The 25,696-nt window shown below is 39.7% G+C and overlaps 1 protein-coding gene across 4 annotated transcripts in view; it reads left to right on the forward strand.

Annotated features, from left to right (window-relative positions):
- APP (amyloid beta precursor protein) overlaps positions 1–25,696 on the forward strand; it is a 298,757-nt gene that overhangs the window by 23,102 nt on the left and 249,959 nt on the right. The window lies entirely within an intron of this gene.

The raw sequence follows: 25,696 nt of genomic DNA on the forward strand, positions 1-25,696 counted from the left end.
ACCAATCAGATGTCAAGAATTATAACATTCATAAACCAGTTGGAGAACACTTCAATCTCTCTGGTCATGTGATTACAGACATGAAAGTTTGTGATATTACAACAGAAAAACTTCAAATCCAGACTCCAGCGAGAGACTGCTGAATTGGAATTAATTTGCAAATTGGATACAATTAACTTAGGCTTGAATAGAGACTGGGAGTGGCTAAGTCATTATGCAAGGTAACCTATTTCCCCTTGTTTTCCTAACCCCCTCCTCCCCCCCACCCCCTTCCTCAGACGTTCTTGTTAAACCCTGGATTTGTGCTGGAAATGGTCCCCTTGATTATCATACACATTGTAAGGAGAGTGATCACTTTAGGTAGCTATTACCAACAGGAGAGTGGGGTGGGGGGAGAGAAAAACTTTTGTAGTGATAAACACCCATTTTTTCATGATTTGGGTGTATAAAAGCAAACATCTTCTGTATTTTCCACAGTATGCATCCAATGAAGTGAGCTGTAGCTCACGAAAGCTTATGCTCAAATAAATTGGTTAGTCTCTAAGGTGCCACAAGTACTCCTTTTTCTCTTTGCGAATACAGACTAACACGGCTGCCACTCTGAAACCTAAGATGATGATGATGCTTGTTAGTTATGTAGTATTTTACATTTCAATAAATCATGCAAACATTAATCATTCATGCAGTTTTAGCACTTGGGATTTACCGAGAGGTAATACCCCAACTTTTATAGATGGATAAAGTGAGACAGACCGCTTCCGTGGCTTGTACCAAGCCATATAGAGCTGTTGGCAGAGCTGGGTTTATATAGCTCAGGAGTTCTGCCTCCTAATCTCCTGTGCTCATTTCACTAGACTACACTGTCACTCAAGAAATGAAGAAGCATTCTGTCCAGCCATCAACGAGCAAATTCGTGTTCTTAATAACGTGATCTTATTAACTTCAAACGTACGAAGACTTATTAACTTCAAACGTACAAAGTAAAAGCCACTGTATCTCAGAAGCTAACAAGGAAAAACTCTGCTAGTCCTAATACTTACCTCTCTCTCACCCCTACTCCCACCTTGGGTAATTTTATTTAAAACAGGATATAGGAGGAAATTGCCCTTAGCACCCAAATGAATTGAAAAATTGCTGTGAATAAGCTATCATTAAGATAATTAAGCACGGTGCTGGAATAGCCTAAACATCAATTCCTCATGTGAAAGAAAGACTTCTCTGTGTGAAACTTCACTTTTTTATGCATGGGAATGCTACAAGTTCAGGACACTTCTTAAATGGTAAAATTCTTGAAGTTTCTGCTAGTCAAACATCTTACACTATGACATTGCTATTAGTCATTCTGCTTTTTCTGCCATTAAAAAAATCCATGTAGCTGAAGTTGAAGAACTGACAAATAACCTATGTAGAATGCTGTGAGGCAGTAGTCATTCTCCACCTATGTAGCAGTACAACATATTTGATTTCATTGTAAGGAAGACACAGTTTAGTCACAGCTTCTTTCCTTATATATAAATTCTTTTTGGACAGTTATTTCACAAGGCTCCAGGACATAATTCTTCACATCCCTTTTTGTTTCCTGTTGTACATGAAGAGGTCTGGAATTTGTTAAAAAAAATACTTTTAATTCTTATCTATCCCAGGGAATTTCAGCCTGCACCAGTGTATATATATAGGGAGTTGCTAGTGTAGATGGCATTTCAGCCCTGGCAGCCATTTCAGTGCTTTAAGCAGGGTTACTGTTTTTGTGTAGTGGGAAGGGAGAGGGGACTTTTTAAAAAAACTCTCTAGTGTCAACAGAGACTTGGTTAATCAATTCATGGGTGGCATCCATACTACTAATTCCCATAGGTATTAATAAGAGCCACAGAAGAACATCTGAATAGCTCTCCTTAGGGTTACCTTTGTACATTGCTGTGTACTGCTGGAGGAGAGGGTAATGATAAGGAAACTAGTTAAGATAAAATAAACCAGAATCTAACTGAACTAATTCTTTTTTGAAGGTACACTCAGGCATGAGAGATGGAAGAAACCTAATTAGGTCTCCAAGTTCATCTCATTGTCATAGCAGAATTGTTTTTTACGATACATTCCTGACGTCTTGTCCAGTTTGACTTAATGTTCCATGAGACCATTCCAGAAACAGATGCATTTCCCTGTTATGAAACCTGGCATATGATTGTGTTCCCTCCTGATTTTTTTACATCCCATCACCTCTATATGAATCCATGTATCAGCCTTGAATAATTCCTCTCTGTTCTGGGGAGGAATAGACAGAATACTCAGTCTTTGATTTAATGCCTCCGCACTTGGTGGCGCATACTAGGACCCAAATTGCTGCCATGCTGAGAGAAGTTTTCCCCAAAGCATTTCTGGTCCAAATGGAAGTGGGAAGTGCTAGAAATTTTAAAGGAGTGCATGCTCTTCTGAGGCTTTCACTCAAAGTTTTCCTGGCTCTGAACAAGGTTAGCTAAGTCTCCAGACATTTGAATGTTTATCCAAACCTTTTTGAGGTTCACCCTCAACTGTAATAGATTTATTGCTGATCTTTCTCCTCCTTGCTTCGCTTATTCTCACTACAGTATAAATCTTAACTACTTGTATGGGCCAGATGAAATATAGTGACAGCATGACAAGGCAGTTTTATGCAGAAAGTTTCATTATGTTGTCTTCCCCAGTGCCCTGCTCTGAACGCTGTGCTGTGTGTGCCAACAGTTCAGGCTAGGAAGCTTGCAGACTTCTCTTAATCAACTTGGCCTGTATGTGACCAGATCAAATGTTGGTCTGTGTGCGCTCATTACACTCACATCCTGTGGCTTGTTCCAAATGTTTTGATGTCTGTTTAACACGGATGAGTTCAGCAGCTGCTCTTTTCCCTTAGTTTATAATGGAAAATTTGATTGTGGCATTTTTTTCACATAGAAATATTTTTCTCTGGTATTTAGATATGTGAGCTTCAATTATATTTGTTCTGTAGTTCAAAATTAGTGAATTACGTTCTAGCACTTAGAGCCGTTAGCTTAAGAATAGCAGATTCATTGATTGAATTTATTATAGCTGAGTTCATGACCACAACCAATTTTAGTAAACTATCCGTCTTTAAGGTTGTCTATTAATAAATGTATATTAAGCAAGTTTTTGTTTCCCCTCACTTCACTCTTAATTGAAAAATTGCTTATTGAATATTTAGATTAATGAAAGTGCCAAAGTTTAAGTTTATGATGCCTTGTTTAACATATTGTAATTCCAAATGTTTTCATGGAGACATTGCTTTCATTTTATGGAAATTTGTATTGATATCATGTATTCTTAGTTACTTCGACCCATATTGTGAAACTTTGAGTTGGTGGATGCTCCCTTTTGATATGTATACGTCTTATTATTTGTAGCTTAAAATGATAGGATTTTTTTTCTCATTGAAACTGGAATCTGGACTAACATGTTCCCCATCCTGTTGTATAAATTGCTTATGGAATATTGAGAAGTTGGTTACTTAAATGTAAATTCTTTATGGATTTCCCAACACTATTTAAGTTTGCTACAGATCCTTTTTTTTTTTGGTTTTGTTAAAAATAACCCCTTAATAATCTTATACTAGTGTAGCTCTGTCTCTTTTTCAGCCTGTAAATAATTTGTGTACTGAACGGAGTTGTCACTGGAACAATTATGTATACGTGTGCAGGTAGGTACCTTATGCAAGATTGCAAAAAAATAAAAATTAAAAAAAAAATCCAGTTTCTTTTATTTCTCAGTGGGTGGCTGAGAAGTGTGATCATTAAAATAAAATGTTAGTTAGTGTTAGTCTATGAAAGTTGTGTCCTCTTTTACCCAAAAATAAAAAATTGCCATTTGAAAATGTCAATTGAAGTGATACCTAATTTGGACAAATTCTTTTGCTGCTTTGACAGGCTGCATTTTCTCTATGGAGCTGAGAAAATAAATTAGCTTGTATACTAAAGCCTCATGAATAACCTGGTAAAATATCCAAAATATTTTCTGTGCATATTTTTAATAAATCTTAAAAATGTTTTTTGTTAAAATATACAAAAGAATTTTACTGATAACTTATTCAGGTGATGATACCAGGTGTATGTATAAGCTTAAACAAGAGATCCAAGAACTTGGGGAGGGACACATTTTTAATTTTGTCAGGTTCTGTCTCTTGTTAGATAAGGGTATGAATTAGCTCTGAAAAATTGTAATAATGTTGGAAATGTAATATTAAGCGCTCTAACTTTAGAATAGCAGATAAACCTGGATTTTGCTTTGGAGACATGTCTTCAGAGTTAATTTTTGAGATTGGCAGTTGGCAGTCCACATTATTTTAGCACTTGCATTTTTTTGATGTTTTTAAAACTTGGCAGGCATTGAAATTCATACTAACTTCGTTGTTGCCTGGCATCAGTATGTTTGTTTACAGCAAACCTTTATCAAAATAAAACTCAATCCTTCAAGTAGATCAGTAGTAAATACTGTGTATAATGTTTTAATCTTAATTGCACTCTGCATCCTAGCTAGCAGGATTTTCTTGCTAATTCTAGCTGTAAAGCAAACCAAATGGAAGAGAGTGGAGCAGCTTTAGATGTCCGTGTACTCACTATTCCTTGAATTCTCTGTGGCTTTCAAACTTTAATCAATATGGAATGAAACAGAAGTCAAATTAGTGAGGTATGTAAAGAAGTGGAGGGTTTTGTTACACATTTGCTTAGCAGTACTGCCTCTAGCTAAATAATATTGCTAACAATTAATTATTAGTAGCGATTTACATTGCTACTTTTCTGGAGTCCTTTCAGTCTTTTGTCAGAAAGCCAAGACTGTAAAGAGGCTAAGAGTCTGAATGGCTTCCTTCTGGAAACAAATGGACTTATTGTTATGGACAGTATTTTGTTACAGTTAGTCCCTTTTTATAATCAAGAGAGAAGAAACAGGGTATTGTTGTAAAATGGCTTCATTGTATATCCATATAAGCTGCTGCTTTGTAGAGGAAGATTGGGAGACTGTCTTTTATGTTACCTTTGAACACACACAAACACTTGTGATATGAAAACAGCGAACTAAAGAAAATTTAAAGGCAGGTTCAAAACACGTTATGTTTGATATAAAAGCCACTTAAATAAACTGCTATTAAATGGACCTAAATCACGTTAAGATTTTTTTTGGGGGGGAGGGAGCTAGATTCTTGCAAGTTTGAACACTTACTTTGTTTTATTTCTTTGTATTAGGTTGGTTCCTAGAGGCCTGAGCCTTGTTTTGGTCATCACAGTAGGGACATAAAGAAATATTTGTTTTGGTAGAATGTGGAGTAGGAATCAGATTTTTGAACTGTTCTGAGTATTTTTTATGGTGATAGAATGATTTTTATGTCTGTTTGTTTATATATGTTTGCCTATATAAACATCAGACAATTTTTCATAAATTTTTAATAGGTTTGTCTGAATTGTTTGTTTCTCAGTAATTTGTTAATCCACTTCAGCTTTTTCTAACAGGCTTAACTTGTGGACAGCATTAAGGGAAAATGCTGGTCCTGCTTATGTAATATTAGAGTAATAAGAAATGTAAATGATTTTATTATTCAGCTGTCTGGTAAAGGCTTCTCGTGTTGTGGTGCACTTTCAAGGAGTGAAGATGAGTAGAATAATGCTAATAATGATTAGGTTTGTAGGAATGTTCCTGTGATCCTAGAATGCTTCTGTGCAGTATGACAGCTGTTGCAGACTAGATAGATAGAGCCACCATACAGGAAACACAGAGGGAGAGCAATGTCTTGCTTAAGGTTCACTGCCTGTAGGTGCCTTCCTTACACATCTCTTTATTCAGGCATATTCAGGATATTGTAATTTTGCACATTGTTAAATGATATTTTGCAAGCACTTTGGTATTGTCTTAAGTTTACTCAATTTCTTTAATTTAAAAAAAATGTGAGTTTAAGGTTAGTGGGGTTAGACCAATGGACATATTGGTATTGCAAGAGGATATGAATGCTACGAGATAAGCCCAGTGGGCTAGAAGGAGTTCTGACGAATTGGCTTCTCCTAACATGGCAGTGACTGACTCTGAAGGCTGTCCTGTTCTCATCTGGCCAAATGACTGCTATGAAGAAAGCTCCTGAGGACAGACAGACTAATGCAGAGAAAGGAGCACTAGTTCCATTGCTTCTCATAGACTTTAGGGCCAGAAGGGATCATCATGATTATCTAGTCTGACCAAATGCACATTACAGGCCACAGAACCTCACCCACTCACTCCTGTAATAGACCCCTAACCTGTGGCTGAGTCACTGAAGTCCTCAAATCATGATTTAATGAATGCAAGTTACAGATAATTCACCATTTACACTAGTTTAAACCTGCAAGTGACCTGTGCCCCATGCTGCAGAGGAAGGCAATCTCCCCACCCCAGGGTCTCTGCCAGTCTAATCCTGGGGGAAAATTCCTTTCTGATCCCAAATATGGCGATAAATTAGACCCTGAGCATGTGGGCGAGATCCGGTAACCAGACCACCTGGGAAAGAATTCTCTGTAGTAAGTCAGAGCCCTCCTTATCTAGTGTCCCATAACCGGCTTCCCTCATTGATTAGGGGGAGGAGGGAATCCAACTGATCAGTCCAAATTCACTTATGTTCCCCTATTTTTTTGCTTCCTGTTCCAACTGAAGCTTTTTTATCATTTTCATTAATATTGAGTAGTATTTCAGAGATAAAGCCTAAGATTTTGAGCCCCCAAATTTGATCTAAGTTCACTGACTGCTGATTGTCTCTTGTCTTCTAACCTTGTCAACTCCTTAATCAATGTGAACCAAAACCAAGAAATTGAGAGGGAGTTAGAGGAGAAGCACAAATGTTTTCTTCTTTCTCTTTGTTGCGGCACTTTTGCAGCACATAACCAGGCTATTCTCATAACTTCCCTGAATCCCCTTAATGAATTGTAGTTATATCCAGTTAATCCTCTGCGTCTCTGAGGCTTCCAGAGTGCTATTGTAAAATAAACTATCAAGGTGCTCTCCAGAGCAACCAAGATTTAGTCAGGGGGATATAGTACAAATTGTGGACAGGTCATGGTCCTGTGAATTTTTGTTTACTGCCTGTGACCTGTCCATTACTTTTTCTAAAAATACCCATGACTAAATCTTAGCCTTACTTTCGGGTTTATAATCTGTGTTGCCAACTTTTGCCATTTCTTCCTGAGTCATGTGGTTTTTGGCTGAGTCTGGAGCCAATCTGGTGGTAGTGTGAGAAGCTCCTGTCTTCGTGCAGAATTTCAGCTGTGCCTGGGGAAACCTTCCTCCTCCCCGCCCCCAATTTGCCTGCCTCCCGGGGCAGAGAAGCCATTCCAGAGCCAACACCATTCTCAGGCGAGGAAAGGAAGGAGGATAGAGAGACTCCAGTAGCTCAGAGCAGCTCTGCTCCCTCTTCCTCCTCCTGTGAGCAGGAGGAGGGCTCTGCTGTACCACCTAGCCTAGGAAGGAGCAGAGGGGGATGAAGAGCCACTGGAGCTGCGGGAGGAGCAGAAGTGTGGCTGGAGGAGGGCTGGTTGGAGAACAGAATGAATTCCTGAGCAGGGGGGCGGGCAGATGTGGGGGTGAGAACTCCTTCAATGGGGAACTCTCTCCCCCCACCCGCGGTGGGTGTGTGTTCCAGAATCAAGACAAAATATAACCTTAAAAAAATCATTATTTTTAGGACAATCTCATTGCTTTTTGGGGGAGTGAGGTGTGATTTGTGAACCTTTGGTGTTGGCCATACTGCAGTCTAGTTTCAGCAGTGTCTCTTTTGATGTGACTAGTTGGAATGTCATTGAAACTATACGAAATAAGATACCTTGCACTCTGAAGAAAATATTATGAAAATTGCAGTCATCATAGGGTAGATATGTGTTATACATGTCTTACATTCAAAATTGTTCATCTTCTAGTAGTGTGAAGCTACATTAACAAATTCTTCTGTATATCTGTATTTCTAGGCAAAAGTGTCAAATCACAGTGCTTTGTATTAAAGATAAAAGGGACACTTACTAGGAGAGCTGTTGGACTGTACAACATTCAGGCATGCTGGTGTTCTAGCAAATTTCTTGCCCGTTCTTCTAGGGTTGCTAATTAAAAACTTTAACTTAAACCCATTTAAATCAGGAATGTTGATTGGAATAGTAGATGCTGATGAGGTTTGACAAACCCATTTTGAAAGCAAGAACATGCTATCTACTAAATCTCAAAAGGTGCAAATAAAATAATGGAAGTAGTATGCTTATGAACCTAATATCTTCAAACTGCAGGTTGTTAGCTGCCATGGCCTCATACACAAACATACACTATGATCTCAGTGGGGATTGAATCCCAGACATGTAGCACCGCAAACCCAATTCTGCTAGTCAAGCTGAAGGAGAATTTCCTTATCTGTGAGAAAGGTAAATAGGTGTTTGGTTTTTGGGGCCAGCCAGTATGAGGAGGAGTCATGGTCAGACGGACAAAGCCACTTGAATACATATTCCTGCTGTTCTATAAACTCTTCCCTGAATCTGAGCACAGGAGTTGAAATCCCAGCAAGGGTGTCATTTTGTAATGATTGTGGCTGCCTGTACTTTTGTCCACAGTAGATATGATTTAAATCAGTAAACAGGAAACCTTAATTTAAATCAAATTTAATTGTTTTGCATTATGATGGATGTTTCTCCAAAAGAAAGGTTGATTATTGTTAGTTGGTAAATATTTAAACTTAGCCTATGCAATAAATTTGGTGCTTTACTTTGTTAACCAGGAGGATACACAATATCTATACACATTTATTTAAGCCATTTTATATCTTAATTTACATTTATTCAGATTCTTAATTTTTGTATTTTTATGTTAGAAAATGGTGAATGATAAATATTTTTATTTGCGACTTGTCAGCATTTATTTGGATGGAAACTGGAATTGAAAAGTGCACAAAATCATCGTTTTAATTTTTTTATTAAATTAAACTACTGTTAAATCTTAAATATAAAATTTTTTTTCAGAAATCTTTTGCATTTAAGACTAACTAATTTATTAAACAAAGGAAGTATGATCTGTAGTTAGTGAATTGAACTGACTGTTTCTGGCCAGGTCCTTCAAGGTTTTAGAGCTAGTAGATCTCAGCCTCTCACCTGATTTTTATTAGTAGATAGGAAGAGGAAAAACAAGCTTTTCTGCTTCAACTCATAATTTCAGTGAACTGGTTTTTGAATTGAACTAGGTGAATAAACTAAAAGGAAGAAAATACTGTATTCTCTCTGCACCTTCAGAAAAGGCTGTTGCTGTCAAAAGCTGGTTTAGCACTTCAACAGACTCTGGTTCCAGGTACTTAGCCAGTGACTTCCACCATTTCAGTGGTTTGCCTTTCTTTAACATTTTTTAGGAAACATGTACTTCTTGAATATTATTTTTAGTATTTAATATAAATGATTTAAATAGATTATAAGAAGTTTAGGCCTTAATATACGTTATCATTTTCAAATTTAACTTAAAAGAGGTTTATTTTTTTTCTAAATATTCTGTTTTTAAAAAATCTTCTCTCTTTTATCCATCCTGTTTTGATTAGCTAGAGGAAAATTTCATTACCAGAATATAAGCCCCTACTAAGTGAGATTGTGATGTCGTTCCATGGTCGTGTATATACAGACACCATGATCTAAACTGTGAAAAGTCCTCCTGCTGGTGACGATGGTGTCTTTGTTACTCCTGGGGGAATTCTGCGCCAAAAAAAAAAATTAAAAATTCTGTGCATAATATTTTAAAATTCTGCAACAAAATGCTGCGTATTTTATTTGTCAACAGTATATAATTATGTCAGTTTCAATTATTTTGTAATTTGTTTCAAAATACCTAACAGGAACTATGTCTGTAACAATACAGACAGACACACACAAATTCCCCCAGCAGTAGACAACTCAGTTCCTGTTTCACTGTCCCCCACAGCCCAGCAGGAGGCCAGAGACCCACACCCTCTCCCCTCAGAAGCCAGCTTTGTCCCTCCCGCCCCAGTCCAGACACTCTCACCCCCTCCCCACCAGAGTCCAGGATCCAGAAGGAGAAACAGCTTGATGCTGGGTCCTAGGCTTGAGTGGGGTTTCCTGTACTCTGCCTCCTTCCTTCAAGGTGTGCTGAGAACTGCAGCTGCCGGTAACCCTCCAGCTTCCCCCGCGACCCTCCCGCAGTGTCTTCTGTTTGCAGGTTGGGCTCTGCTGGGTCCTGCAGCCCATTTCTGTGGGCGGAAAAGAAAATTGTGCACATTAATTTCTGTGAAAATTCTGCACTGCACAGTGGCATAGAATTCAGGTGCCACAAGGACTCCTTTTCTCCCAGGAGTAGTTTGTGTAGGTAGCTATGGCTTGTTACTTTAGCATCTTGGATTGTCTTTGATTGGGCTGTACACCTGTCATATATGACACCTTGCAAAAAGGCATTATTTTTTTTGCTATTCCACTCATGTACAGAAATAGAATAAACGGAAAGGTTTGGTTAGTGAACCTGTTATTAAACTAGTTGCTATGTTAGTTATAGTGTGACTGAGGAAATGAAATACAGTTTCATGCTTTCATTTAGCTATTCTAAGCTTTTGAGGTAAGTGAATTGGGAGTGAAGTTCTTCCTTGTATGGTGGTTCTTGCATGAAATTGTTTTTAACACCAATCAGAGCAGATCTGGACCCAGAAGGGAATCTTATTTTATTTTATTTCTCTCCCCTCATTCTTTCACTACTCCCAGAAATAACATTTGTATATTGCTGTCACTATAAATTCTTATTCTGCTCAAGAGCCAGTGCAGAGGCTCAATTTGTTAGTGCTTAAAATATCTAATTGTATGATGTAAGTGGGTTTATGGTGCTCCAGTGTATTCAAGATCAGTTGCTTTTGACCGTTTTTTATTAAATAGCAAGATTTCAAGTTTATTTTTAAATGGGGCTAAATGAGTTTGGACAATGCATGTCTCCACAATCAAAGTGTGATCTGAAATGGAGATAAAACCAGGGGTGTGTATGTATATATGTGAAAGAGTCATTGTTTTTATAGACTTCATAATCAGATCAAGATCTTGTGACTTGGCCACTTCTGAAATCTTGCAAAACAAGTGATTAAATAAAACCTGTTGTTCTGGTTAAAATTATAAGGATTGATTCTGTGGCATTTAAAACATAACCCCTCCCCGCCAATACTTAACCATTCTACCATGGAATGTGGGAAAAAGTGTGTACTGTAAACCATTCAGGAGACATTACTTTGAAGAAATGCCAAGTTTGTGGATAGCATACATGAGGATGGTGCGTGTGTGGAAGCTAGATTTAGAACTAGTGGGAAAGATGAAACTATTCTTTAAACAAACATGAAAACATGTTTTGGAAAAAGAGACTTCCTCAGTATGTCCTACTCTTTGTGCAATAGATGTTTGCCAATACTAAGAGAGAGACAGGAAAAAAAATCCCCATATGGTAATTTACCAGTATTTAATGGTTTATTAAACCTTGGATTAGCTCATTGTTGTATGTTGCTTCTGAAACAGACGTTGCTTATTGTGCTGTGACACAACAGGAGTGACTCTCTTCACTTTTTGAGTAACCTTTTCTTATGTTAATGCGACTTCAGATAATTGAATGATATCTTTGTGCAGTACTTTGACTTTCTTTCCCTTCCATATTATTTGAAAACACATTTTTTAACGTAACAGTCCACATTTTCAGATGAGTCCACCCAGAATTTTGCAAATGCCCATTTTAGGCACTCCAGATTTCCTGATGTGTACACAACAGGAAATTTGTGTACTTATCAGAGTCTGTGTGTCAGGATGTTTGCTGACTAAATTAGAAGTCCAACTTAAACCCAGGCTAAACAGTATAAAATACACTTTAAATTTAGATCAACCAAAAGAAACCTCATAGTAGGTGTTTTATATCATGACTGCCATTCTCATGATTAGTATAAAATATTAGTGTTAGATTATTAATCATTGTAAAGTGTCTTGTTTTTGTGGATTCTTGTGTCTAGCTCTCTCACTTTGAATGAAGAAGTAAAATCTCGTTGGTTTTTCAAGTAGCCACAGTAGTGTAATACTTTTTCTTCTCAATATGGTGGTAATGTTACCTTAACAAGAAAATTTGTAATAAATGCTAGCATTACATTAAGTTGGTAGCACCTTATATGCAGAAATCAATTTATTTTTTTTTTTAAGATCACTATGCTAGGTTTCTTTTAAATGGCCAATCCACAACAAAGTCAACAATTATTAACCAACCTTTGTTTCTGGCGAAAGGAAGGTGTGATTCACAAGTGCTGATAAGAGAGATCACTTCATTTCTCTGCCCTCGCCACTGGCTAATGGGTCAGTTACAAAAGGTTCTGTCATGTGATGGTATATTTTCCACTGACTCCAGTAGCCGCTCTTAGGCTTGGCTTTATTGAAAGATTGTTGCAGGTCTCACACATGTATTGTGAATTTTCTTGCCCTCTAATTGAAGTGGCCTGGCTTCAATCTCTAACAAAGAGCAACAAGTAACTTTTGTAGTGCAGATGACTGTTTGGTCCCGCTCCTCTCACAAGCACAATATTAATAAAAAATATATAGACCATGTAAGAAACTGTTTGTTTGTTACGGGAAGAACAGGACCTATAGAAATTGGGGATTGGTCCTGCTTTGAGCAGGGGGTTGGACTAGATGACCTCCTGAGGTCCCTTCCAACTCTGATATTCTAGGAGTCTATGGTCATGTGGATGTGACAGCCTCCATCTTGGCTAACACCAGGGATTCAGCCGAACCCCTCCAAAACTGAAAGCCATGAGGGAACACCTTGAGCTAAAAAGCCATGCTGTCAAGCTGTGAACTTTAACTGACTTCTGTTCTTAATTGATTGGTCTTAATCGGGGCCATGAAACCTGCATTGACCCGTGGGTTACACTGGTCTTATCGCTGTCTTGCTTTTAAACATGTCATCCAGCTTCATGATGGAAATCTATAGTAGTGTGTCGAAAGGTGAGTTGAGAGATTTGAACACTAAAAACTTTCTAAAAATATCTTTCATTTTAAATGTACTGTGATTGCAGCCTTCGTATTGGCAAGTCACACACAGTTATTTTAACCTTACTGAAGCTGTGTGGTATACACCTGTATCATTGCTTATAATACTGTAAATTAGCTATTTACTTATGCATCTTGGGCTGGGCTGTGTCCAAGAGTATGCCTTCACTGCAGAGAGCCTGAGTGATTGGCATCCGGGAGTGAGCAGCTACACTGCAAAGCCTTGCCTGAGTTACTGGGTCCTCAATGGTGCTGCATACCCCTGTGTGTGTGTCACTAAGACTTCTTGGGGGCACATCTCATGGTTCTTGGTGCTGCAGTAAGATGAACTGCCCCTTGATGATTCTTTCCCAGTGAATTGAGGGAGAATTTGTTTCTCCTGGGCGCACAGGGAGAAATGCGGGAAGTCCTTGGAGGACTAACCACAGTTAAGTGGTTTAGTCTATATCCTCACTGCAAAATGGGCAGGTTCCCAGCCCGAGTGAAAGCTGAACCTGGGTTCTAACCCATACCCCCAGCTGGGCCAGCTAGCCCGGGTTGAAAGCACCACTTACCTCAGATGAGAGGATTGTGTGTGTGAATGGGAGCGGGGGTTAGGGTTGACACCTGAGTAAAAGGCTGGCCTAACAATGCAGGGAAGACATACCTTAACAAAGGGGTTCTCAAACTTCATTGCACTGTGACACCACGCCCCTTCTGACCAAAAAAAAAAAAAATTTACTATACAACCCCTGGAAGGGGGACCGAAGCCTGAGTCTGCCCGAGCCTTGCTGGCCCAGGGGAAGGGAGGGGAAAGCTTGAAGCCCGATTCCTACCTCCCTGGGCTGAAGCCCTTGCTTTTTGACCCGGGGCGTTGGGGCTTGGGCTTTGGGCTCGGGCTTTGGGCCCCAGCAAGTCTAACATCAGCCCCAATTAAAATGGAGTCATAACCCACTGAGGGGGCGGTGAAGGTGGCATTAAGTCACCTTTGCACCCTCTTAGTTTTGGGCTTTTTTGGGGGCCGGATCAGCCCTGGGATAATTTTAAGGAGGGTTGCCTTTGTTATTGCTGCCTGTCTCTGCCTGCCAATGGCTAGAAACCCCACCCAGAATTTTTGCAGCTCTGCATGCTGCAGCCCTGTCCCTCCTTTCTTTCCCACCCCTTGCCTTGTTTCTGCCATGCCCCATATGCCAGGGATGTGAGAGAGACTTCTGAAGACAGTTTTTGTTGCTTTTTCTCTCATTTCCTTTGCTGATGGGAATCTCCCTTGGCTTGGGGCTTTATGCCATTCACCCCTATTGTATGCACAAGGCAGAAACAGGGGAGGGATATGAATCTCAGCCCTTATTATTCAATACTCAACATCAAGCAAGAGTAAATCAATTAGAATATGTGGTGTTGTATGTCCTAGCAGTACTAGTTCTGTTTATCTTTCACCATAACTGGTCGTGAAACACAACTATCTAAATAAATATGAAAGGCTCCAAATCCTGGGTTTGAAGATGTGTGTGTAAAAAAAAAAAAAAAAAAAAAGCACACCGATCACTTGAGAGTAAATCACTGTCAGTTAAAGGGACATCCTGGGAATAAGGTGTTTTTGAATGTTGGGTAGATTGTGGTCCAAGCGGTTCAGCAAACAGTTTACACAAGACTTTTTATCACATATTGTCTAGAGCATAGTTTGTGAGCTCTCTAAGAAGGAGGTTTGGGGAGAGGTGGGTCGATGACAGTGTGGCTCTAATCTTCGGTTGGAGTCCATGGGGATTACAGCTGTAGAAACAATGCATAATAAACAATCTTCCATTTTCAGGGCACGCTGTGATTGAGGCAGTCTGAAACGCGCATTGGCACCTGCAATACCTGTTTTCCTATCCTCTCATAATTAATGATTAGAAATGAGATTGCTGAACTCCCATTGTGAGACGACATTAGTGTTCTGTGGGATTCTGCACAATGGAACTTCAGTCACCGTAACCAAATAGAGATTTCTTCCCTCGGTGATAGCAGAACATGTGAGTGCTTTCACAATAACTGGTTCTCATTAAATCAATAAACCTGAAAAATGTGAGGTGGGGGAGGAGGGAACTGCTTCCTGTTTATGAGTTTGGCAACAGAATGCTACAGCTGATGGGTTTCACAGAGACGAGCTGTGATATTACTCATTCAGGCTACTTTGAACATGTAAATCCCCATAAACAACCACTTGGAGGTATTTAAAAAAAGAGATTTACAGTGTATAGCTCCAAAATTACATAAACTGAAAATTGAATTTTCATTACAAGAGAAAACTAATGGTCTTTATTTTTCACTTGATTGTCTACACCAGGTTTAGTGCACTTGCAGGTAATGAACCTGCACTTACTTGCCCATTATCGTGTCTTTCCATATTGGACCAGTCCTCTTGCATTGGAGAATTATAATGTTAAATGTTAACATATTCATTAGTTTCTTCACATCTGATAATATTAAGAATGATATTTTTCACTTTACAGCATCTTAAGGATCTGAAAGCATTTTAAAATCCATCCTTACGTTTCCTTCGTAAAATCTTGTTAAACTCAATCATTGCAAATTTCTTGGTAGGTCCTCTGGTAAGTTACAACATTATTTACATTCCTCCCAAGCCATTCAGTCACATTAGTGTGGGTGTGTTGCTTTTCCACTGTTGTCAGAAGAGGGGGGAACCACCAATTTAACAGGGTGGGGTGAAGCTAACCAGGGCCCTAGGGTTCCTGTCACTCCAGAAAAGAGATTTCTCTGAATTTTTTTGTTCCTTGACTTACCTCATACAATAGTAACTTTCTTTTCCCCTATACTCCACTCTAAATATGAAACCTTGGTGCAAACAGCTGTTTACTGTAGGAGCTGTGTGTGCTCTACTAGGAAAGCAAAAGTTCTAAGGTATCTCTTGTAAATTGTCCTGGGTTCCAAAGAAATCCACACTGTCCTTGGCTAATAGACTTGAAATGGATTAATGTGCTTGTCAGGTGCCAGTAATTCTGGGCAGGATCCCTGTATTTCATTCAAATCAGTATAAACTTAATGCCTACATCAGCTGTTCCCCAGAGATTGTGCAATTTTACCTGGAATTGACAGGATTTCAGTATAGGATTACATTAGGGTTATACCTGGCCCATGTAGCATTGCAAATTATTTGGGAGCAGGGACTGTTTGTTTTTGTTTTTTAAACGTATATGTGCATTGGGCCTAGCATAATGGGGCCTCAGTCCCTAATTTGGGTTTCTGGACCTATACTACAGTATAAATAATAACAGTTGTGGCAGTCCCTTGTAAGCAAAAGGACATAGATGGTGAGTATCATTTGACCTGACTGATTTAACCAATCATTTGAAGAGAACATCCAGAGTTATATGCAATACTTTTGGGGGCATCGGGAATGGTAGTGGAGGAGAGAAACTCCTGGAGCTGATTTATTTAAAGGCTATTGCAGTCACCCAGAAGAAGGGTGAGGTTTTCCTATTAGATGCTGAGATTGTGAAATGGAAACAGTCTGGATTGCATCCTGTTACGTGACAGTTCCTTGTCCAGTATATCTGAATTGATGATTTCATGACAACATGACCAAACCCAGGGTAGAACTTTTGTCAGAAGACTTAACAGTCCTATATCCCCAGCCTTCTGCCTCATTTAAGCGTGATTTTTATAGGGGCCAATGTGCAGAAATACTCTGAAAGGAAGTGCTGTCATGAAGCGGTGAGTGTTTTACTTGCCAAAGTCTAGCCTGCTAGCATTGAGAGCTTCTGTATGCGTCCTCTTGGTAGGAGGAAGAGCATTGAGTAAGATGCATTTTATCCCCGGAGACTGGAGCTCTATATGGCAAGGTTGGTGCTGTATGAGAAGAATTATCAAAACAACTACTTGCTGTTCAAAACAGTTTTCCTAGCTAGTGTCAAAGGGCAAGGTAATACAGAAGTACAAACCTCTCTTTAGTTGGGATCAGCTGGAGCTCGTCTCCAGTAGGGCATTTCTTGGCCTGGGGGGAAATTACCCACTCTAGGCAGGTGTTGAGATCTTTCAAGGAACTGCTCTTGGATCTCAGCCAATTGTGGTTATCTTTGTGCGGCCCACTGTCAGCTACTAGGTGTTGTGCCACTTCTTTTATGCTCTGGGATGCATAATCTAGTCCAGTGGTTCTCAAAGCCGGTCTGCCGCTTGTTCAGGGAAAGCCTCTGCCGGGCCGGACCGGTTTGTTTACCTGCCGTGTCCGCAGGTTTGGCCGATGGCGGCTCCCACTGGCAATGGGGGCTGGGGGAAGCGGCGCAGGCCAAGGGATGTGCTGGCCGCGCTTCCCGCAGCCCCCATTGGCCTGGAGCGGTGAACCGTGGCCAATGGGAGCCGTGATCGGCCGAACCTACGGACACGGCAGGTAAACAAACTGGTCCGGCATGCCAGGGGCTTTTATGCGAGCAATGGTGTTAATAGCTCTCTGAAGATCAGGTAAAGTGAAAGGGCAGCAGTGTCCTAGTTTCTTTCCCAAGGTGGTGGTGGCCGTTCATTCTGTTTACACTCTTTGACCCAAGTGGTTAGCCAAATTTTGGGTGTTGCAGGTTGTTCCATTAGGAGGAGAAACTGATGGTAGTATTTTCTTTGATTTTATTTATTTGTTTGTTCATTTGTTTATTTACAAAGATTATACATGGAGTTCTGTTCCCTGAACACAAGGAATTGTGCAGGGAACTGTTTGCTTGTGTTCTCTGCCTGCTTTTCCAGACAGCACACTGTACCTAAAAGCTCACCTTAACTTTCTCTCAGGACCACATCACTATTACTTCTGTTGTTCTCTACTTCGCTTCCTCCTTACTTTTGTCTCTGTTCTGACCTACACACAGTCTCTCACTCAATAAATACCCAGAAAAGACCCTGCCCACATAGCTCAAATTCCTTGGTTTTGCCTTTGTTTTGGCTGGACACATGGACCTGTGTTTGGGGTGGAGGACGCTTAACAGTTTGAGTCACCTGATTACAATGGCTTCTTTACATGTATTCTGAATGTGAGGCGGCCATTATGCCGGACTCATAACAGAAAGATTTAACCCAATTGATTACAGTACTAAATTGTGTATTCTTCCTAGTTTTTACCATTAATCCTAGGGCTTGCAAGGAGGATGTAGCACTGTCTCATTATCATCATGGCCTTCAAAACATTCATCATGACACAGGCCGTGTCTTCACTAGGAGAAAAGTTGTGTTCTTAATTCGAGTTAACTGAGGTGGAAAGCAAGTCAATTAGTAGCTTTCACGTGAGCTAGCAGGTTGAGTTGAAGAGTTTGGGGGAGACTAGTCTGTGTGAAAACTACTACCTTATCTCCACTAGGATTTTATGGTGAGAGCATTGATTATCTCACTGTAGAAAAACACCACCTTTTTTCAGGTGAAGATACAGCCTTTCTGTTGTTCTTCAGAGGTCCAAACAGAAGCAATTGCAAAATGTATCTGAGGTATTTAATAAAAATACTATTGTCCCCTTCTTAATTAAGATCCATCTCTCTCTCCATGAACGGTAGCTGCTTTATGAGCCAAAAATAGGAAATCTTCTGTGGAGGAACTGTGTGAAGCTATCAAAAAATATCACATGCTGGATACAGGTTTGGGATACTGGGCCTGGACATCTGCCACCCCTTAAACACTTCTTTCTAGACATTATTGCCCCTGCATTAACTGGGATGTTTCCGCTAAGACAGTGGTTTTCAACCTGTGGCCCATGGACCCCTGGGGGTCCACAGACTATGTCTAAGAGGTCTGCGAAAGGTGACTATGAAAATGAAGTTTTAGATCCCATAAAAGGCAGTCTCTTTTTCTGATCAATCAAAGTATGTGAATACCCTCACCTACAAGTCAAAACCCAGAAGTGTTGTCATTACCGTAGAAGCCCGCAGTTTAGCACCCTTTCTTGCATTATGTCAAATGCTGTGCTGAGCATGTGCAGCATTTATAGTTGAATTCTGTTCAGGCAATTTTCAGTCTAAAGCTTCTATGGTAGGGAGTCCATGGACCATGGGGTGAATTTCGAAAGGGGTTTGCACCTCCATTTGAAATTTTTTTAGGGGTCCACAAATGAGAAAAGGTTGAAAACCACTGCTTTAAGATGTTCGTCAGGTAGATGATTAGTGCTTATTGTCCCCCTTATGGGTGGGTCTTGTATTCCTCCTGCTTTCCTTCCCTTTTGTAGTGCCTGCTGGAGATTGGTACTCACATTTCATCAGTGTACATTGTGAGCAACCAGGCCACAGAAAAGATACACTACTTATGTTTTCTCCAGCTAAATTATTTCAGTCACACTGCTCTTCAGTTTAATCGTGGTTAGGGGTTTTTCCCCAAATGTTGAGGTGGTTATGCTGCTCAGAATTAAAAAGTACCAGTTCTGGAAATTCTTTCTTGAACTGGTGAAAAAGAGGACAGCTTAAGCCAGTTCTGTTCCAAAACAAAACCAAACTCACTCATTGAACTCCTATTTATTGGTTCTTTTGTATGACTACCATTTGGTCTCCGTTGGAGTGACTGAGGTCACACAAAAAATTAGTAAAGTTATTTTCACATTTAGATTTTAAAACAATATTGATCAGAACGGTTCCCCAAGTCATGGGTTGAGATTTGATACAGAGCCATTGAAATGTGTAGCCATTTGGTAACCTGTATGAAATGAGTTGGTCTCAGTCCAGTTTCTTATGAACAGAAATAACATCACATGACAGAATTAACGAACACAACTGTAACTGTTATTAGCAGACCTGCGAAGATTTAATGGACCTATAGACCAGTCCATTTGACAACAGGCAATGTTCTTTTAAAATAGAGTTGAAGCTTCCCCTGGGTTGAGGTGATTGTGCAGGAAATTTTGTACTGCTACTGTCTATGGGCACCTGTTGTCTCATTTTGGGATTTTCTAATGCTAATGATCTGAGGACTAATTCATATTTTCTTTTTTCTTAAATATTTGCTGGAGTTCAGGATTTGTCAGAAGTGCTGTAATACACTATAATTACAATTTAAAATACAGTATTTAGGGTCATCAGCAAATTGATTCTTACAAATTTGGAAGGAAAAACCTTTTAGCATGTAATTTTTATAAGAGCTACACTGAAGAATTTCAAATGTTTTTGTGTTTGTAATTCAGAAATAGCTTACTGAAACATGATATTTAGGCAGAGTACTTGTCAATGTGTGTTTGTGCATTTCATTTAGAAAATTACTCATTGTGTATGCACAGAATCATTATTTAATAAAACATATTAATGGATTTTTGTATATAGAGTCCGTACATTGTCAATAGCTCCATTGACAAGAAGTTGTAATAGCTTTATTGTTAAGATATTGAAATATATATGTTGTAAAACAGGATAATATGTATTATCATGGTATAGCAATACAATTGAATAGGAAACAAAATGGAATTCTGTGAGTGTATTTTAGGTACAGAACAAACATGGTATAGTTTAAACTTTGTAAACTTGCTGTTTTTTTGTTTAAACATGACTTAATGTTTAAGATATTTTTGGGGCAAAGACGTGTTACTCTGCATTAATGAGTGTTCGGTTTCATTCATATCTTTCATTACTTAAGAGAGCTTCCAATTATGTGGGGTTTTTTTCAGTTGTTGGAAAGGGTAACTATTGGGAAGTTTGTAGACCTGCAAATACTGCTTCTATCTCATGCATTATGGGATTTTATTTTGTCACCATTCAGTCGCATTCATTCTCTGCCCTTTTTTCCTGAGGCTGTGATATACTGCAAGGATGAGTCAATCTCCTTGAACGAGAAATGGCGCCTAGTATCACATTGGTTGAAATTTGATGCGTAAAACAAATGTGATTTAAAAAAAAAAATAGAATGCTTGTTACTTATATGGGACAAATGCTTCTAAGTAAAGATTAAAAATATATGAAACTTTGTTCTTGAATTAAGTTTTAGTGTTGATCTAATTGAATAGGCTGCCTGATAACCTTTTAAAACTATCCTTTTTTGTTGTTTTTAATATGAAATATTTATTGAACCTTTTTGTGAGCAAAGAAACACTTTCAAGTAAATAAGGACAAATTTAGTTCTTTCTCTGTCTTTGTGTTTCTCATTTGTTTTAGTAAAACCTAATAGTTTAGTATTCGCTGCAGTCATGTTCTCACTAAGAAAATCCCACTGCAAGGTTAATGAAAGTAGATTTTAAGGCCAGAAGGGGCCATTACCATCATCTGGTCTGGTCTGGTCTTCTGCATAACACAGGCTTTAGAATTTTTGCTAATTATTTCTTGCACTAGAGGGAATTCTTCCATACAAATTGTTACATGGGGTTGGATACAGCCCCATTCTCTGTAGCACCCCACTAAACATCTTATTTTCTGTGCTTGTTTTGATGCAAGTGTAACTCACTGAGATACCTTAAACTGTTCTTGATGAGGATAAATATCGTTGAAAAATATTAGTTAAAAATAACAAGGATGTAGTGCCTGACATGCCTAGGATGTGTGTCTGCAGTATCTTGAGCTCCACATATGGAAATAAGGTTCCACTACAATACAGTTTTGTTTATCTTCCATAGTAAAGATGGAAAAGATGGTCAAGCTGATCCCATACAAAGTTATTCAAACAAATACTTAGTGCATTTGTGAACATGTAGCCTGTTCACTTTTGTACACAAAGGAAGCTCACTGCAGAATCCTAGATTATTGGTTGAATGTGTAAATGTGTAAATAAGGAAATGTAGTGGCTTCCCGCATGGAATTTCTCATCTCCTGTGCACTTGAACTAAATTCTTCACCATAACTTTTGATTAATATGTTTTTTCAAATTGATTTACAAAATAGATTGTCAAGCACCTGTCAGACATAATATGTGTTGGTCTGTAACTGATGATGTGCTCTCCAACTGTCAGTTGCATGGGGCAGTTGCAGAGGTTTAAATTTAGTGCAGTACTGTGGGGAGCCTTTTCATTTTTGTTTTGGAGAGACTTCCTCAGGATAACTTACTTGCATGGTAATGCCTCTATTTTATTGTTGTTAACATCTTCAAGAATTTGACACACTCTCTAAGACTGTGAGTTAAGTCAGTTTGTCTCTTCTCTGGAGATGTACAGCCATGATCATGTTGAGTGATATGTCTCTGCTAGGTACAATGTGTTGGGAAGAATGAAAGCTATCATGCTGACCAATATTGTCTTGTTGTTTTCTTGTGATTCCTCGTCTGTCTGCAACCACCTGTTGTCTCTTATTTTATACTTAAATTGTAAACTTGTATGGCCACGGAGCCTTGTGTTTCCAGGGTGCCTAGTAAATGGGGTCCTGATCTGTGGGTGAGGCTCCGAGGTGCTACTGCAATACAAATAATAAATAACAAAAGCATGAAGGGGATGGAAAGAGTGGGAGAATAAATGAATATTGATAGCCAATAGATTGTGAAACAGCATGTTTTCTTTGAGTAGCATCCCTATGGGTGCTCCACTGTAGGTGTGTCTGTGTCCCTGCGTTGCTGATAGGAGAACTTTGGTAGCAGTGTCCATTCAGCCCATGCATTCGCTGCCCCGTGCTCTGCCATGAGGCTAACCAGTGTGCACGGGCGAATCCTCCTCCTCAGTTCCTTCTCTACCACAGAGTCATTGACAAGAACTCTGAAGTAGAAGGGAGGAGGGTGGGTCTTGGAGACATGGGACATGTCTTAAAGAGCCACCAATACTGCTTCCACTTCTGCTCTTAAAACTTTGGAATAATCGCTCCTTAAACTCTGATTATTTTCTAATAGCATAGTGATCTCCTGTTTACTTCTCTTTGGTAACTGAGATCGGTTGCTGTTGTATACAAATCACATCGTTTCTGAAATAGTGCATGAGATTAATTGGTAACATTTTTGCCTGAAAAGTAGGTTTCTCTAACACAGGGATCGGCAACCTTTGGCACGTGGCACACCAGGGAAAGCCGCTGGTGGGCCGGGCTGGTTTGTTTATCTGCAGCATCTGCAGGTTCGGCCGATTGCAGCTCCCACTTCCCGCGGTTCACCATGCCAGGGCAATGGGGGCTGCGGGAAGCGGCGCAGGCCGAGAGATGTGCTGGCCACCCCTTCCTGCAGCCCTCATTGGCCTGGAGCGGCGAACCGCAGTGGGAGCTGCGATCGGCCAAACCTGCAGACGCTGCAGGTGAACAAACCGGCCCAGCCTGTCAGGGGCTTTCCCTAGCAGGCCGCGTGCCAAAGGTTGCCGATCCCTGCTAACCTATGTTCACTAATCTGCATTTCATAAGCAAACACAATCTCCTATTTTACAGTGGTGTAGTAATAGTGGGTCTTTCATTATGTCTAGGTTCTGATAGTAATCTCCTTTGTAAAGTGCTTCAAGATCTACTGATGAAAAGCACTATGTAAGAGCTAGATTTTTATTATGTATTATTACATCTACTGAAGACCGTGGCAGTTTCCAAAAAAGGCCAAATGCCAACATTATATATTACTATGATGAACTAAAAAGTGTGAGACTCATCACTAGTGGAATAGTAGATTTTTCTAGTAACAGATTACTCTAATGCTCATTAATATTGTGCAGAACCACATCGAGTTGTATATTTTGTTTTATCGTGATGGATTCAAGGAATTTAGAATAACTCGGAAAACTACTGCAAAATTTTACATTCTTTTTTCTCACAATATTGCTATGGATGGGAAATATTTAAAAAGTCCAGACCTTTTTGTGGTAAAGAGTTTAACAATTAGCCTCTGTGTAATTCATTTTAATATTACAGTCAAAATCTGCCTTAACACGAATGAGTCTATCATGCTGCAGCTTGTGTTGGACTTACATGTGTGCTTTGAAATTAATCCAGATAACTCAGTATGCCTCTTAAGCCTAGCACTGACAGATACGTTCCCTTTTGGCTCATTCATGTCTGGTATTTGTTGGCTAAAAGAAATTGAATCTCATTTTAGACAGGTTGACATTTGTGTAGCAAAAATAATAACTCAAAAAGAATCTTACTGAAGAACTTTTTTTGGGGGCAGGTAGTGAATCCTCACCCAGCCACACACTGAATAATGTCAATGATTAAAGCAAGGGAAAATCAGAAATTCTAATTTTCTGTGAAACATTAATATGCTATGTGGCACTAGGGAAATGTCATGCTCCATGGGTCTTGAACCCAGGTTCATGAGGGTCCTGGTAGTCATCACATTCTAATCATCCATCTCCCAGCTCACAGACAGCTGGGCACCAGGAAGCCCAAGTGGGGCACAAGCCCTGCCCCTGAGAGCTCCAAGGTTCTTGATGGGGCCACAGCCCCTATTTATGCCAGAGGAGGAAACTGAAAGTTGTCCATACAACTAAGCTTCACCCTGCCATGGGCTGCCAGTCTGGTATTTACCTATCCCTGCCTTCTGATCCTGACCTTCTGGTATCCTGACTTGGTCTGACTCCTGGTAACAGACTCATCATCCCTTCCCTCTGATTTGTGTCTTGATTTTGATCTCTTGGCATTCCAGCCCGGCCTGATTCCTGGTAATTGGGGCTCGTGGATGAATTTAATCTCCCAGGCTTGTCTTTTGAAGGTGTTGTGCAGCTTTCCTTTGACAATGAGGACTGAGAAGTCCGATGTTGAGCGATGGTTTTGTGAAAAGTGTTTGCTATGGGTTCTATCATGTTTTTTTAATCTTTCATAATTTTTCTGTTTGAGTTCATTTGAGAGTATAGTGATTATCTAGTTTCACCCATTTAGTAGTTTTTGGGGTGTTTGATGCACTGGATGAGGTACACCACATGCTGTGATAGGCAGGTGTAGCACCCATGGGCCCTGAATGGCGTGTTATGGGAGTGTATTGATCATCGTAGCAGTGAAGATATGTTTACGTGTTTTGCATCTGTTGTTCTGGAAGGGTCTGGTGCTGCTTTGAGTTGGTGTGTCCTTGTTTGTGGGCAGCTTGCTTCTGAAGATGAGCTTGGTGAGAGTGTGGGGCTTGTTCGAAGGCCAGAAGAAGGGGTTTGGGAAAGATTTCTTTCAGGAGGTTGTCCCCATTAAGTATGGATTGTAATTGTTCGATAATACCCCATGTGGGTTCCAGGGTGGGGTGATAGGTATGTGGTTAGTGTGCAATCAGTTTTGTTTTGTCCATGTGTTTTTCTCCCCCTGGTCCCCATATTTGGAAGGTTCTCTTGGGGTATTTGGGTGCCTTGTTCCATGCTGTGATCTGCTTCTCTGGTGGAGTGTCCTTGTTTGGTGAAGGCAGTTGTAAATCTGTTAAGGAGTTTCCAGACTTTCCCCTCTGGGCAGTGTAGTCCCATGGAAAGGGAGGCATGAGGGGAACCTAAACGTAAAATCTCTGAAATAGAAGTGAATTTTATAATTGTATTCTCTGCAGAATAACTGTAATGAGAAGCAAACTACATTGTGAAATCACTAGGTTATATTAGTCTTCTCACGTGTGTTCCCTTTCAGATATATTGTGTCTTAGTCTCAGTAAAAGCTGAGGGTAGTATTGCTCATATATCTTGAGGAATAAGATAGCTGGTTCGCTCTGTGGGGTGATCCCTTCAGCGATGATCCTGACTTTTTGATGATTAAGCCAACTGTGATCTGTTCCTTTCTCTCTCTTCCTCAGTACAAGAGGAATCTTTTTGTGTTTAATGTCAATTTCAGTCAGTCCCTTGAAATTGTCTGTGCCTCAGAGTTCAATGAGATTGTGGTTTTGTTTTTGAAAGTTTTATACTTCGCTTT

The sequence above is a fragment of the Eretmochelys imbricata genome, chromosome 1, assembly GCF_965152235.1.
Source record: "Eretmochelys imbricata isolate rEreImb1 chromosome 1, rEreImb1.hap1, whole genome shotgun sequence".
Taxonomy (NCBI): domain Eukaryota; kingdom Metazoa; phylum Chordata; order Testudines; family Cheloniidae; genus Eretmochelys; species Eretmochelys imbricata.